Source organism: Pongo pygmaeus, chromosome 8 (assembly GCF_028885625.2).
Source record: "Pongo pygmaeus isolate AG05252 chromosome 8, NHGRI_mPonPyg2-v2.0_pri, whole genome shotgun sequence".
Classification (NCBI taxonomy): Eukaryota; Metazoa; Chordata; class Mammalia; order Primates; family Hominidae; genus Pongo; species Pongo pygmaeus.
In genome coordinates this window covers 92342166-92356759 of record NC_072381.2, presented here as the reverse complement: position 1 = coordinate 92356759, position 14594 = coordinate 92342166, and the positions used below count along the sequence as shown (strand labels likewise).

Below are 14594 nucleotides of genomic sequence, written 5' to 3'. Positions count from 1 at the left end.
CCTGGCCAAGATGGTGAAACCCCATCTCTACTAAAAAATACAAAAATTAGCCGGGCGCGGTGGCGGGCGCCTGTAATCCCAGCTACTCGGGAGGATGAGGCAGGAAAATCATTTGAACCCAGGAGGTGGAGGTTGCAGTGAGCCGAGATCACGCCACTGCACTCTAGCCTGGGCGACAGAGCAAGACTCTGTCTCAAAAAAAAAAAAAAAGATTTAGCTTTTAGTTCAATACTTCTCTCTTTAGCTGTGTTGGCTCTTCTGTTTAGCCTATCTATTGAATTTTTAATTCAAATGAGTATGTTTTTTAAATTTCTAAAATCTTTATTTCTGTCTAAAATCTGCCTGAGTATTTTTTGATGGTTTCATTTTGCTTGCTCATTTTTTGGCCTCATTATTAAACAGTTATTTCATATCCTATATTTGATAATGCCAGTATCTGAAATCCTTGGTGGTCTAAATGTTTTTCGGCTTCTTTCCTAGTGTGCAGGGTGAGTTTGGATTACATGCTAATATTTGCTTGATAATTATGTCTTGGAATCTTGAAGTATTACTTCTTGAGATTTTATTTGTACTAGGAGCCAGGAGGATGCTACAGACCCAGGACCACTTCTCTTCCCGTTGAATACCTATTCCCTCTGGTTTCCAGCTGGGCTTTCTCCACTATGCCGAAACTTGGACGTCCACTTGCCCCACCCCATTGCTGGTATTCATAGTTACCTCCAGGGCAACTCCAACTTTCTTTTTTGCTCACTCCTGAGTGTTCTTTGCTCAGGAACAATAGATGTTCCCACTATATTCTCATGGGATTTGTTTCTCTACCTGGAGCTAACCAACACATTAAAAAGTATTTTAAAATGTAATTTATTCAGACTCTAATTATAGTATAGCAGAAGGGCCTTGCAAATATCTAATCCACCAGAATTCCTGAATTAGGAATGCTCAAATGATTTTTAAAAATCAATTGTCTCTAAGTACTCTTTATCAATTTATTATCCTTTATTTCACCTAAGGATAAAGAAAATAGTGCAAGAGTGATCTTTTTGAAAGCTAGCTAAACATATGACATACTATATCCTTACACTTTTGCCAGGGTTCTTTTTGTAGTTAATCTATTGAATATTTACTCCCTTGGAAACTGGAATTACCACTGTTGGAATAACTCATTAGAACAGAGTACTTATTCAGCACCAATTTGTTATGCCTCCCAATCTATTTTCTGTCACAATGCCATTTTTCTTTCCAGAGTCCTAGATATAAACGAGTCAGTTGTGGGTCTCTGCCTGTGGATGCGTTTCTTCTTCACATGGAATGCAGAAAATTGATGTTTGCTGTTGTGAATTAGAGGCATCATCTCTGTAAGCTTCATGTTCTTACATTCTGCATCCCCTTAATAGGCATAGAAAGCAGCATGAAATTTTTGGTTTGTAGAATGCTAAGTTGCCTTGGGCTTTGGCACATGAAAAAAATATTTCAAAATGGATGTCAAGTGAGGTTGCTGATTTAACAGTTTTTTAAAATTATTATTCCTTCTGCAGCAGAATAATTACCAATAGACAACCATATGTTTTTAGAGGCTACACAGATCTGACAAGTGTGTGTGTGGATTTTGTGATGAAAGTAATACATTAGGCATGTCTCTAATTTGCAGTCTCTTTGCTTTGTAGATTACAGGTAGGATATTTGTAATACTAGTATAATCATAGGAAAGACAGGCACTGAAAACATTTCTAGGAAATGCTGAGCTCTGCGATGAGAGATTCTTTGAGGAATTGCCTGGTATTGGCTCTATACTTTCATTTGAAAAATAAAAATATCAGAAAATTGTGTAGCTTTTCCTTGCTTTGATAGCAAATTCTAATGAGTAGTAACTTCCAACTGTGTCCTTGTATTCTTGAGTTTTTCTTGGCCGTCAGTTCAGTCACTGCTGCTAGTTTTTGCTTTCCAAATGGTTGGAAAGCTGAGCACTCCAGAAGCTTCACCTGGGGAGCTGGGGAAGTGATGGAGTAGTACTGGAGATGCTTGTCAGGGATGGCCAGTGCTTTCTGAGTGAGCTTTGCCTAGCCTTCTGTGCCAGCGGAGCCATCAGGCTCTATGGCACACTGCTCAGGCAAAGGGAAAGACATCTCATTGCCACTGCTCCAGTTCTGTTGTCCTGGGCCAGGGACTTGATTTGGCAAAGCAGCAACTGGCCCTTTGAACTTGTCAGTTCTCTGTCAATGTGTCCCTTTGAAGGTTATGAGTTGCATGATTAGCATGATTTTTAACAGAATTCACCTGAGTGCTGTTTCTTTTCCACTGTGAAGTTGGATTCTGGTCATATCAAAACGATGCAGAGACACAGCCCAAGAGTGCTGTCTTTCATAGGTTTATGTCAGTTGGGGTGCTAAAAGGTGGGGCTTTACAGTCATTGTCAAGACAAGTGACCAGGCTCTGATGTATGACCCAGAGCAGTGTTCCTGTGTCTCCAGTGCTTTAGTCACAATCGTGTTCCTCTGCAGTGAGGAGGGTTACTCATCTCTCTTTGACTTGGCACTGGGACACTTGGCCATTTGTAACATTTTGCTCCATTCTGACAAAAGATAATGAGTTAGTATGTTTCTAAATAAGATTTTGAAAAGTTAGGATTATTTTAATCACCTTCCTCTCCAACCTGTTCTTCCTCCTGCTCACCAGATTCATATGTGAGTGCTTGTTGTATCTTCTGTTTGATGCCTGCAAAAAAATCCTACAGAATAACTTTTTTGGCCCTTGCCACAGTCTGGGAGTTCAGAGACTGGTGCATGGGACAGAGGGAGCCATAACAGGTTCATCAGTAGCCAAACTGCCTGGGTTCAAGTTGAAGATCTACTGATAGTCTGTAGGACTTTGGTTAATCACTTAGCTTTGCTGAGTTTTGCTTTTCCCCACCTAATAACTACCTTAATCTGTTTATATGCTACAGCAGTGGTTCTTAAGCATTTTGGTTTTAGGACTCCTCTATACTTTTAAAAATTATTGAGGACCTTAAAGAACTTTGTTTATGATATCTAGCATATTGTGGTAGCAGAATAATGGCCTAATGGCCCCCAAAGATGTGGCATGGCCTAGTTCCCAGTAGCTGTGAATATATTACCTTACATGGCAAAAGACTATAGATGTGATTAAGCTCAGGATCTTGAGATAGGGAGCACATCCTGAATTGTCCAGGTGGGCCCTGTGTAATCATAAGAGCCATATAAGACTTTTAGCACTGCTGGGCTAGAGCATAGCCACGTAGCCACTCCTAGCTGCAAAAGAGTCTGGGAACTGTGGTTCTTTTTCTGGGTATCAGTTAAAAGAACTGGGGGTTTTCTTATAAGGAAGAAAGGGAGAATGGATATTAAGGGATATTTAACAATCTCAAAGACTTATCGTGTCAAGGTTTGATATACATGGTAGGTAGACAATCACCAAAATGTTAGTTTTTCTTCTCCTCACCTTTTTATGAGTTTGGAAAAATGGACATTTCATTCAGACTGCATCATTTAGAAATACCTATGACAAAACACAATGACATGTAGGCAGAGGCATAATTGCCATGAACTGCATTTTTAGTATTTGCAGATAAATTATATGAAATATCTTTTGTTTGGTGCTCACAGGCAGCTTTTTGATATCTTGTTTGGGTCTTTTGAACTTAACAATATGCCTCCTTCCCTTTGGTAGGAGGAAAGTTGGAATTGAAATGAGATTTAAGACTCGGCTTTGATTCATAGCTATTCTTCATGGGTTTGAAAATACATGAAGTGTGACGTTTTCTTCGGGGTCATTTTGTAAACAGTCTCTGCTGCTCCCTGGCAGTATCCTGTTGTTGAAGAATAATCCAGTTCTAGTTTCTGATGTGAAACAGCAGTTAGGAATATTTGTGCTAAAGTTTCTTATATTTTTAAAAAATGTTTATAAATACTATGAAACAGTCTGGGCCTAAATGGCTTAATTTTGAGCTTAATATAAAGCTGAATGCTGATTTTATTCATTGATGAATATGCATTTAATGCATTTTTAGTGCTATCCTCATCTTTAGATACATTATTGTAATAGCTTTTGAGTGAATGAGGGCTTGGAGATATTAACATCCTATCTGGTCTGGAGCTATTAGTTCAGTCTCTGGATTAGAAGAAGACTTTGTGTCATTCACACCTGGGAGTGTCCATTTCCTAGCTGAACTGGTTGGGAAGGGCAGTTTTGGCTTGGGATGGGGGTGGAGAGGAAGCGTTGAAGGTAGTTTTGAGGGCTCAAGCACTCCTAGGGGGAAGGGGCACTTGTTTGGGAGCTACAACTGGTCCTTGGGGTGGCCAGAGGGCTGCACCAGTGTCTGGTGACCTTTCCAAACTGGAGCTGAGAGGGGCAGTTCTTTTTTTTTTTTTTTTTTTTCTTTTTTTTTTTTTTTCTTTTTTTTTTTTTTCTTTTATTATTATTATTATTATTATCATTATTATACTTTAGGTTTTATGGTACATGTGCGCAATGTGCAGGTAAGTTACATATGTATACATGTGCCATGCTGGCGCGCTGCACCCACCAACTTGTCATCTAGCATTAGGTATATCTCCCAATGCTATCCCTCCCCCCTCCCCCCACCCCACAACAGTCCCCAAAGTGTGATGTTCCCCTTCCTGTGTCCATGTGTTCTCATTGTTCAATTCCCACCTATGAGTGAGAATATGCGGTGTTTGGTTTTTTGTTCTTGCGATAGTTTACTGAGAATGATGATTTCCAGTTTCATCCATGTCCCTACAAAGGACGTGAACTCATCATTTTTTATGGCTGCATAGTATTCCATGGTGTATATGTGCCACATTTTCTTAATCCAGTCTATCATTGCTGGACATTTGGGTTGGTTCCAAGTCTTTGCTATTGTGAATAATGCGGCAATAAACATACGTGTGCATGTGTCTTTATAGCAGCATGATTTATAGTCCTTTGGGTATATACCCAGTAATGGGATGGCTGGGTCGAATGGAATTTCTAGTTCTAGATCCCTGAGGAATCGCCACACTGACTTCCACAAGGGTTGAACTAGTTTACAGTCTGAGAGGGGCAGTTCTACCTGCTTCGCTGTTTTTCCCAGAGACCATTGAAAACCATCTTGCGGTTGTCAGTTTCTGTTTTACTTTGTGGTTCACTGTGTTACCAGGAAGCAAGGTTCTTCTTGGTTGAAACCTTAGTGAGGACAGAGAGAGTGTAAGCAATTGGCGTAACTGAAACTTGAGTGACTGGGGACCTACTGGTACTTAACACCTTGCATCCAAGAAGCTCAGTGTTTTTGGAAAATGGCATTGTAATGGTAGCATGTGTTACCCACATGAGGCATACTACCAAAATTACAAGTGAAACTTGTGGAAGGATGTCCCTACTTCATTTTGGGGTGTGTTTCAGACCTCTGTCTGGGAGCTCTCAGGGCTAGCTGTCCTCAAGACATGTAGTGGGTAAGTGTGGCTGGCCGCAGGGTCCTCCATCTCCTTTCCATAGTCCACGTATCACCCCGGGTACTGTAAGGTGGCAAAGGCCAAGGTGCTGGTTAAGAGGAAGTCCTGCTGAAAAGCCAGTGGTTTTGGAAATATGGGCTGGAATAATTTTCTGATAGTTTTAAATTTATGTTGTAAAACAGTGTTTTGATTTGGGAATTCTTGCATTTACTAATCACTAAACAATTTCTACATGTGAAAGGCTCAATTAATGCAGGGCCAAGAACAGTGTCTTCTTTTCCCATAAACTCTTGGGCAGCCTGCGAACTTCCTCATAGCTGGATCAGAAGGCATTGCAGGATAGGACCCAGGCCTCATGGACTGGCAAACCCAGGTCATTGCCTTGTGCACAGAGGGACTCCAGAGGGTTTTGGAACTGGTATGTGAGTTGAAGTCCTTGATCTCATTTCTTATTAATTTCCTAGCTGACTTCCATAGCAGCTGTTGCAAATGCTTGCTTCTTTTTGAGCTCCTGGTCTTCCATAGCCCTGCTCTTGGCAAATGTCCATATAAACAAAGTCATGGAGACAGAGAGAGAGCCCTTTCTGTCTCTCGTTTCTGCTTCAGAGTATGTCTGCTTTTTTTTTCTCTGACAGGTGCTAGCTTGGTTCTGAGTGCTACCATGTATGGAGAAGTCTTGTTTCCTACTCCCTCACACCATCTCCTTCTGTCCCGCGTCTGCCCTCTCTCAGGTGCCCAAGTATCCTGTTGCCATATTTAGCTACGCTGTGGTATGCTTCTTGAACTGGATAGCCTTCCCCATGCCCTTCGATTGGTATCTTTCCTATGATGACCCATCTGTTTCACAATCCACTCCCTCAAAGCCCTACTGTGGACATTGTAATCTGAAATCATACCTTGTATGTAAACATTCACTGAATGTTTATTGACATCTACTGTGTGCGTAGGAGCTGAGGGTACAGATGCCAGGAGATACGGAGATGAGTCAGACTTCTGAGATTATTAGTATGGAATGGAGAGAGAGACATGGGACAAACAGCATTAGAGATTAATGACAAAAATATGTTCAGGTTAGAAGGGGAGAGGGGCAGTTTACCTTGAAGAATTTTATAAGTGTGGATCCCTCAGACAAGAGGAGAGGGTCATGCCGGAGCCAAAAGCCAATGATGAATTACTGTGTTCCCATTTTCTGAAAAGATTTCATTGTGACTCATCTAGAGCAGAGGGAGACCTCTGTAACTACAAGATCTCTAGTAGTAGTGTTTGGCTCACTGTGGCAGGTGGTTGCAAAGAACGTTTTAAGGCAGAAATAGGCCTATGGGTGTCCTAAGGTAACATCACATGGGTAATTGCCAACTCTGTATATCTTTTGGGCTAGACACTGACTTAAGGAGAAGATAAGAAGTCTTCAGTGAATTTCTTAAGCCCTGAGCATCTTCTTTGTATTCTGCTTTAAGAACTTGTTGGTTTCTGTGTTTCATACTCAATGGCTCTGGCGCTTGGATGCCGTGGTCCCACAGAAGGCCTTGAATACTGAGTCTGAGGATGGGGCTTGCTTACAAGGACCTTCCTCACTGTCTTAACCAGATTGTGTTTTAACCTTTCATCTCACTTGTTACTTTTCATTCATGGATAGTGTTTGTCACTGTGTGTGTGTGTGTGTGTGTGTGTGTGTGTGTGTGTATGAATGAGTGAATGACTATTTCTCACACTCTAAATTCTTTTAAAGGCAGGAAGTACTGTTCTCTTGTTTGCTATTTTATCCACTCTGCCTCTACTGGGTCTGGCACATAATAAAGAAAGAGTGAACAGGACAAACACCCATTCTGAAAAGTGAACTTCTCTGGCAATTGTGGTTTGTATATACCAGCTGGAGCATAGACAATTGGCTTTTTAATGTGGTAAGGGAAAAGGTCAAAAGAAAGTCATCATCATTTACCAAAGTGCTTCCAGCAGATGATGTTTATAATCCCAAAAGGGTCTTTTCAATATATAATGTGCTTTGATGGAACAGATTTATATCCCAATTGTGGAAATTGTTATATAAATCTGTATATGAGATAAAGTTTTATAGAATTGTATGTAAAAAAAAACAAACAACAAAGAACATGTAAAAACTAGTGAAATCTGAACGTGGGCTGTAGTTTATTAATAGTAATATTATTGTACCCAGTGTCAAGTTTGTGCTTTTGATAAGTGTATAGTTATTACGTAAGATATGGGGAGAAGCTGGGTGAAGGATACACAGGAACATTCTACAATGTTTGTATCTTCTATGTGAGTCTAGAGTTATTTCAAAATCAAAAGTAAAAAAAAAAAAAAACACAGAGATACCACTACACATCTATTAAAATAAGTAAAAAGCAAACAAACAAACAAAAAAAACAGATAATACTAAGTACTGACAAAGATACAGAGCAACTAGAACTCTCCTACATTGCTGGTGAGAGTCTGAGAAGATATAGCCACTTTGGAAAATAGGTGGTGTTTACAAAGTTAAACATATACCATATAAGCGAGTAGTTTCACTCCTAAGTATTTATCCAAGAGAATTGAAAACCTCTATTCACACAAAAACGTGTAGGCTAATACTTCTAACAGCTTTATTCATAACTGCTAAAACTGGAAAAAATGTAATTGTCCTTCAACTAGTGAATGGATAAACAAACTGGTATGCCTATCAATGGAATACTGCTCATCAGTGAGAAAGAACAACACAACTCTTTGGCTGAATCTCAAATGCATTATGTTATGTGAAAGGAGCCAAACTCAAAAGAATCCATACTTTATGATTCAATTTAAATGATATTCTGGAAAAGGCAAGAGTATAGGGTTAGAAAATAGATCATGACTGCCAGGAGCATGTGATGGGGGAAAAGATTGACTACAAAGGGCATAGAGAAATTTTTGAGATAAATGAAATGTTCTATATCTTGATTGTGGTGGTGATTACATGACTGTGTGTGTTTGTCAAAACTCATTGAACTGTACACTTAAAAGATTGGATTACTGCATGCAAATTATACCTCATTAAGTCTGACTTTAAAATAAAAACACCACCAACAAAAATAAATAATTAATGATGCACTTTGGCTTAAATACCATCAAAGGATCATTTTGTTAGCTACTTGGATAAGGATTTGTTAAGTCATTGGTTATACAGAATGCCTCATTCAAATACAAAGGTGCAGCTCTTTCAGTACTCTGGCTTCTAATTGGGTGATGGAAATAGCTATTACTATAGAGGTGGATGCTCTAATGATCTTTGTTAAATAGAATGCTGCTGGGAGGTTAAAACAAAAGCTGCTGATTTAAGCGTTAGTGGATATAGCGTTCAGTATGTCAACGTACAGTCAAATCTCACTCTATCACCTCTCCTGATTCCTTTGCCATTAAAATATTCATCACTAGTGAAGAGTTGACTTTTCAGATCCTTTTTAATCCCAGCCATAACAAATGCACTGTGATATATATATGTATATGTATATTTTCCTAGAACGGCTTATGAAATGTCCTACTGGAAAAACCAACATGTTTGATTTGGTGGGAGGAGGAATGGCTAATTTAATCACTCTCTAAAATACAATTCACAAATGTTTACAGCAAGAATTGGAGGGTTCTAACTGGAAATTTGAAGCTGTAGAGCTCTTAAACTGGGTTTCTTGATAATCAACATCCTTTATAAATCCAAGTAAAGATATGATTTTGAAAGAAGGTTTAAATTCCAAACTCTTGGCTGTGATTCCTGGGGTTGAAGGATATAACTTCTATTCTTATGGGACAGATATCTCAACAAACATATATAAGATTACACAGTCTTTCCCCAACAGGAGATTTCTTGTTTATTTAAAACTGGGATTTACTAAATTGGTTTGAATTTAATGCTATTCAGTAGTCAACTCAGTTGAGCAAGCACTTACCAATAATCGTTAACTACATGCCACATCTATGATGAGGTGCTGAGTTTACACAGGCAAATGAGCCCCAAGCCCTGTTTTTAAGGAAATTACCATCCATCAGGGTGGACCAAACCATGTACAGCCAGCTAAACTTCAGCAACAGGGGAGATCCCTAAGGAGGAAGCCATTACGTAGGAGATGACATTTGAATTCAGCCTTAATGTGTAAGCAGAATTTGGTCTAGCGTGGAAGACAGAAAACCCAAGGTTTTCTGGCAGAGGCTTAAGAACTTCACCGACAACTTTTTATATTCTCCTTAGGTCAGAGCCTGGTCCAAAAGGTATAGAGAATTGGCAGTTACCCACAAGTCTGCCCCAAAGAGGTTCTTTCCAACCACCTGCCACAGTGAGTCAAACAAACTCCACTGTTAGAAATCCTTTACTTACAGAGGTCTCCCTGTGGTCTAGACGAGTCACAGTGAAATCTCATCAGAAAGGGAGACATAGTAATCTATTGCTGGCTTTTGGCTAATGACTGACATGACTTCCTTTTTGTCACGTGATATTTCACTGTCATACCAAGAGAGATGTTAACCGCAGTTAACTGATGAGAAACGTGAGCTGAAGCAGCTTGTGTCACTTGCCCTAGGATGCAGCTCTAGGATTCGGTCAATGTCTGACTGTGCTGGTTTTCCACTACAGCCCATGTGGCCTACTATGAGGACATGGAGACCCCATAAACTTATGGTCCCTGAGTCTCAGCCCTCAAGTGTGGTTAGCATGCCAAAATGGTAAATCTTTGAATACTCTTGGATTGTTTAGCTCTTTAAATGTTTGAGGTGCTCTTATATACATTGTCATTTGATTTTTACTTTAAAAACGACTCACAGAATAAACGACTGTAGTTTTAAATAGAGCATTGTTGTCACACAGCACCTTTTGGGAGCCCATGCATTGCTTGAGGTGGTCAAAGACTCTGGCTGAGTTGCTGGGGCCAGTAGTAGAGAGTGGGTACATCTTTAGCAGATCCCATGAATTGTCCCTCATGGGATCTGTTGTGGGGAATTAAATGGTTCTCATCCTGTCTCCAACTAAGCTGAGGCTTACTGTAACCAGAGGAGCCACTGGCTTGGAGCCCCTCGTTGGAACATAAGTTCTCTTGGGCATTGCCGTTCCAGGGTATTAGGGTACTGGGGCCTGAGGCCCCTGAGGATAGCATGAAGCCATTTGGGGACTTCTCCATGAGAACTTCTTATCACTAAGTGCGTGTAATTGCTAATTTAGTCTAGCCTGGCAGGCCCAGTGGTTCTGGTAAGTGGTATTATTATATCAGGCTATTGGCTGGTAGTTGGCTAATTTGAGGAAAAAAAGAGGTGGTTGGATTCTATGGTAAATTCAGTTGGATGCAAGTGATGAGATTTGCCACAGGAATCATAAAAATCAGGGTGCTGTTCAGGGTGCAGAGGTGAATTCCATGGCTCAGGCTTGATTTCACTCCACTGTAGGTACAGAGTGTGATCATGTGTGCAAAATTGTGCTTTCTGCCACTCCAGAGTATTTGATGAAGGAAGAATGTCCAAGCCGCCTGCATTTTCGCCTGTTTCGCTCAGCTCGGGCTGGCCTGAGCCCAGGGCCATGGTGTTCCTGGGCTTCTGTCGCTCAGAAGAGCTGCATGGGAGCTCAGAGACAAAGGGGCTTGTTGTGTGAACTCAGATCAGTGGCAGCTGCAAGAAGGAAGAGAGATAAAGTCCTTCTGTTTTGCTGTTGCTCAACTCTAAATGGTACTTTAGGCTTTTTATAACATTGCAGTGTTCCTTAGGAAAGCTTGACTTGACACATTTATTCTCAGGGTTTTAGGGACCCTCTGTGAGGAATGGTTTGATCTATCAGAAGGATGGCCTGACAGGGATAGAGCTTTTGGTGAGACCTAGCTACCAATGGGTTGTGTGATCTTGTGCCAGTTGCTTCCCCTCTCTGGGCCTATAAGCCTGGGGGAACTTGGACTAGAGCAGCTGTGTGGTTCCCATTCAGTACCAGCATTCTGGGTGCATTTGGTACTAGAACACTCGGTTGTAATGCACATGCTTTGCAGGGGTTTTGGGGCCCGACAGTATTGCTTCCTATTCCTGGGTTGAAGCACTTATTCATTTGGATCATGGTGTGGCTGCAAAGACTCAGTTCAGTTAAGTGAGGTCATGTGCGTGAAGCACCTAGCAGGGTACCTGGCACCTGGAAAGGGTGCAGCTAATGGTGGCCACTATTAACATTTAAATTATGAGGTATGTGCTTGCTGCACTGTCTTTTTACTTCCTGTCACAGAGTAAGTGGCTCCCATTATCTTTAATTAAAAAAAATTCTGATAATTTTGGACAAGCAGCACATCCCTTTAATTTGCTCCTGGAGGAGTGACCTGTGTGATCTTAGGAGTGAGTGGGCAGCTCTGCTTTGCTGCCTTCCCTTTTAGTGTAGGATTCTGTAATATGAAATGAAACTGAGCAGACACGTGGTCTGAATGGCTCACTTAGGGACTTCATTAGCTACGTATGGATTTTTCATAGCTCCTAACTTTTTTTTTATTAGGAAGGAAATCTGTGTGGCATAGATGATGCCATGGAAAAATGCAACTGTAAATTTTCTTTGAGCAAGAACACAGAAGCATGAGAAGGAAGGCTTAATTCCTTCTCCAATATTTATTGAACTCGGCTATTTTTCAGGCACTAGAGATGCAAAAATGAGTACAATCAATATAGTCTTTGCCTTCATGGAGATTAGTTTATTGGGGCAGAGCAGACATTAAATTACAGAAATAATGATTTAATTATAGTTGTGACTAGTGCTGGGAGAAGTACAGAGTGTAGTAAGTGTAATAAGTGTGTAATGTAGGATCTGCATGTAATGGGGAGATCAGAAAACTCACTCTGGGGGGAATGACTTCTAGTGAGAAGTCTGAAGGGTAAGAGGAGAGTATTCCAGGACAAGGGAGATGTGGAAGGCAATTCTCCAGGAAGAAGGATGGGAAGATAGAGTAATGAGGAGGGAGAGGAAGGATCACAGCTCAGTTTCAGGCCTGAGCAACTGGGAGAAGGCTGGTGCCATATCTGCAGGAAGAAAATGTTGGTGGATTGTGGTTTGGGTGGGAGTGGGGTCAGCTGGGCACCCTCCTTTCTCTTTAGAGGATGCTCTCCCCCCGCAGATATAGTGTGCTTTGCTCTCCATTCCTCGGGCCTCTGCTCAGATGGCCCCATTAGGGAGACTTTCCCTGACCACTTCAGGTACATCACCCTGTCCCATCCCTGCTCCCTTGGGCTCTGCAGCACCTATCACTGCCTGATGAGCTGTTTGCTGCATGTGAACTCCTTGAGGGCAGAGGTCTTTGTTTTATTCCCTGCTGTATCTATAGCACCTAGAACAGTGCCTGGCATATTAGAAGCCCTCAATAAGTACTTGTTGAAAGAATCATGAGTTTGCCTTTGGTTATAGTTTTTGTGTCCTTTTCAAACTTGAGTGACTTTTTAAATTAACCTGAGGCTGGAGAGGAGAAGGGTGTAGGAGTACTGTTCACTTGACATAGCAGGTCTTTTTTAAGGCAGGAAGAATAGAAAGGATGGACTTTCTTCTTCTTTTAAAAAATTTCAGTGTTAGGCATGATAGAACAGAGCAGCTAGAAAAATGTTTGAATATGACTTCTTTGTTCATTATAAACTGGTATAAAAATCTACACCTCTATCTGATATTGACTAGATTTTTGGGCTAAATTATAACCTATTGTAATTCCTCTAATTGTTTCTATGGGAGGAGCTGTTGACTTTTTAATTTAATTTTCTAAATTTATTTTTGAGACAGGGTCTCACTCTGTTGCCCAGGGTGGAGTGCAGTGGCACAATCATAGCACACTTCAGCCTCTACCTCCCAGGCTCAAGCCATCCTCCTACCTCAGCCTCCCAAGTAGCTGGGACTACAGGCACACACCAACACATCCAGCTAATTTTTGTATTTTTTTCTTTTTATAGAGATGGGGTTTTGCCATGTTACCTGCACTGGTCTCGAATTTCTGGCCTCCTGCCTTGGCCTCCCAAAGTACTGGGGTTACAGGCGTGAGCTACTGCACTTGGCCAAGCTGTTGACTTTTTTATTGTATCTGTTTACTACTGGGGAGAGGTATGGAGGCTAGGATCAAAACTTCATCAAAAGAGAAATTTGAGAGCAGCATTCGATAAAAACAATTTGTTAAGAGATATTTTTGGATCTTTGGGTCTCTGTATAGCCAGAAAGGAATAATAACTCAGAAATGTTTTTCTAAACCTTTTTGACTTTTAGAAATAAGTCAACCGCCATTACTTTTTTTAAAAAAATGAAGAGGATTGATGTTTGTATAGGAGGCTGTGTATATAGTGGTTACAAGTATAGCTGTTAGAGTTAGATCTCTGTTTAAATCCCTGCCTCTCCCTCCCTATTACCCCATCTTCCCATCCTTCTTCCTGGAGAATTGCCTTTTGTCACTTACCAGCTGTATGAGCTTGCACAATTACTTAACTTCTTTCTTTAAAATGGATATTATCAAAATTATGTTATTTGGGGGATTAAGATAAAATAAAATTCATTTATTGTTACCATTTATAAGCTAACATAACTGATGACAGTGCTAAATGGGATTTAAAGGTAGGAACTATCTTGAGAAAGCTAAGTGTTACAAAGTATAATTAGTCCAATCCAGTGTTTCCCAAACTTACCTAAGCTTAAGAATCTCCTCAGGGCACTTATTAAAAATATAGATTCTCAGGCACCACCCAGACTTACTGAATCAGCTCTCCAGGGGAGGGGCCTGGGAGCCTAGTGAGGTAGGTAGGGTGATGACACACCCTGCATTTTCTGAGCCTGTCCTGGTTTCAGGTACCCTGCATGATGAATTCCAGATGTCTGTTTATACTTGTCAGACTGTGTCCCAATTTTCAGACAGGAGCTATGGGCACTGTTTATGTAGGCCGTCTTATTCAGAATCCTCGCTCATATCAATGCAGGTAGAACATGCTTATAAAACACGAGAGGATGTGTAGCCACAAAGTTGCATAGTGTCAGTCAGCGTAAGTCACTCAGCCAGCCTGGCCTTCATTTTTTCTCCGTACAAAACTTCTATGATCTTGATAATCTGCTCTGTTAAGTGCAGACAGTGACGTGGTCAACATATGTTGACAGCCCTCTGTCTTGCCCAGTCTCTCAGGCCCTAGTGATATCAAGCTGTCAGAGTGACA

General features: G+C 40.8%; 1 protein-coding gene across 18 annotated transcripts in view; it reads left to right on the top strand.

Annotated features, from left to right (window-relative positions):
* SGMS1 (sphingomyelin synthase 1) overlaps positions 1 to 14594 on the top strand; it is a 323691-nt gene that overhangs the window by 109686 nt on the left and 199411 nt on the right. Inside the window, exon 4 of one of the 18 annotated variants that reach the window (XM_063670575.1) lies at positions 9667 to 9751. The exons of the other annotated variants lie outside the window; for them this stretch is intronic. The gene's annotated coding sequence lies outside the window, so the exon portion shown is untranslated. The remainder of the gene's footprint in view (positions 1 to 9666; positions 9752 to 14594) is intronic. 18 annotated transcript variants of the gene reach the window in all.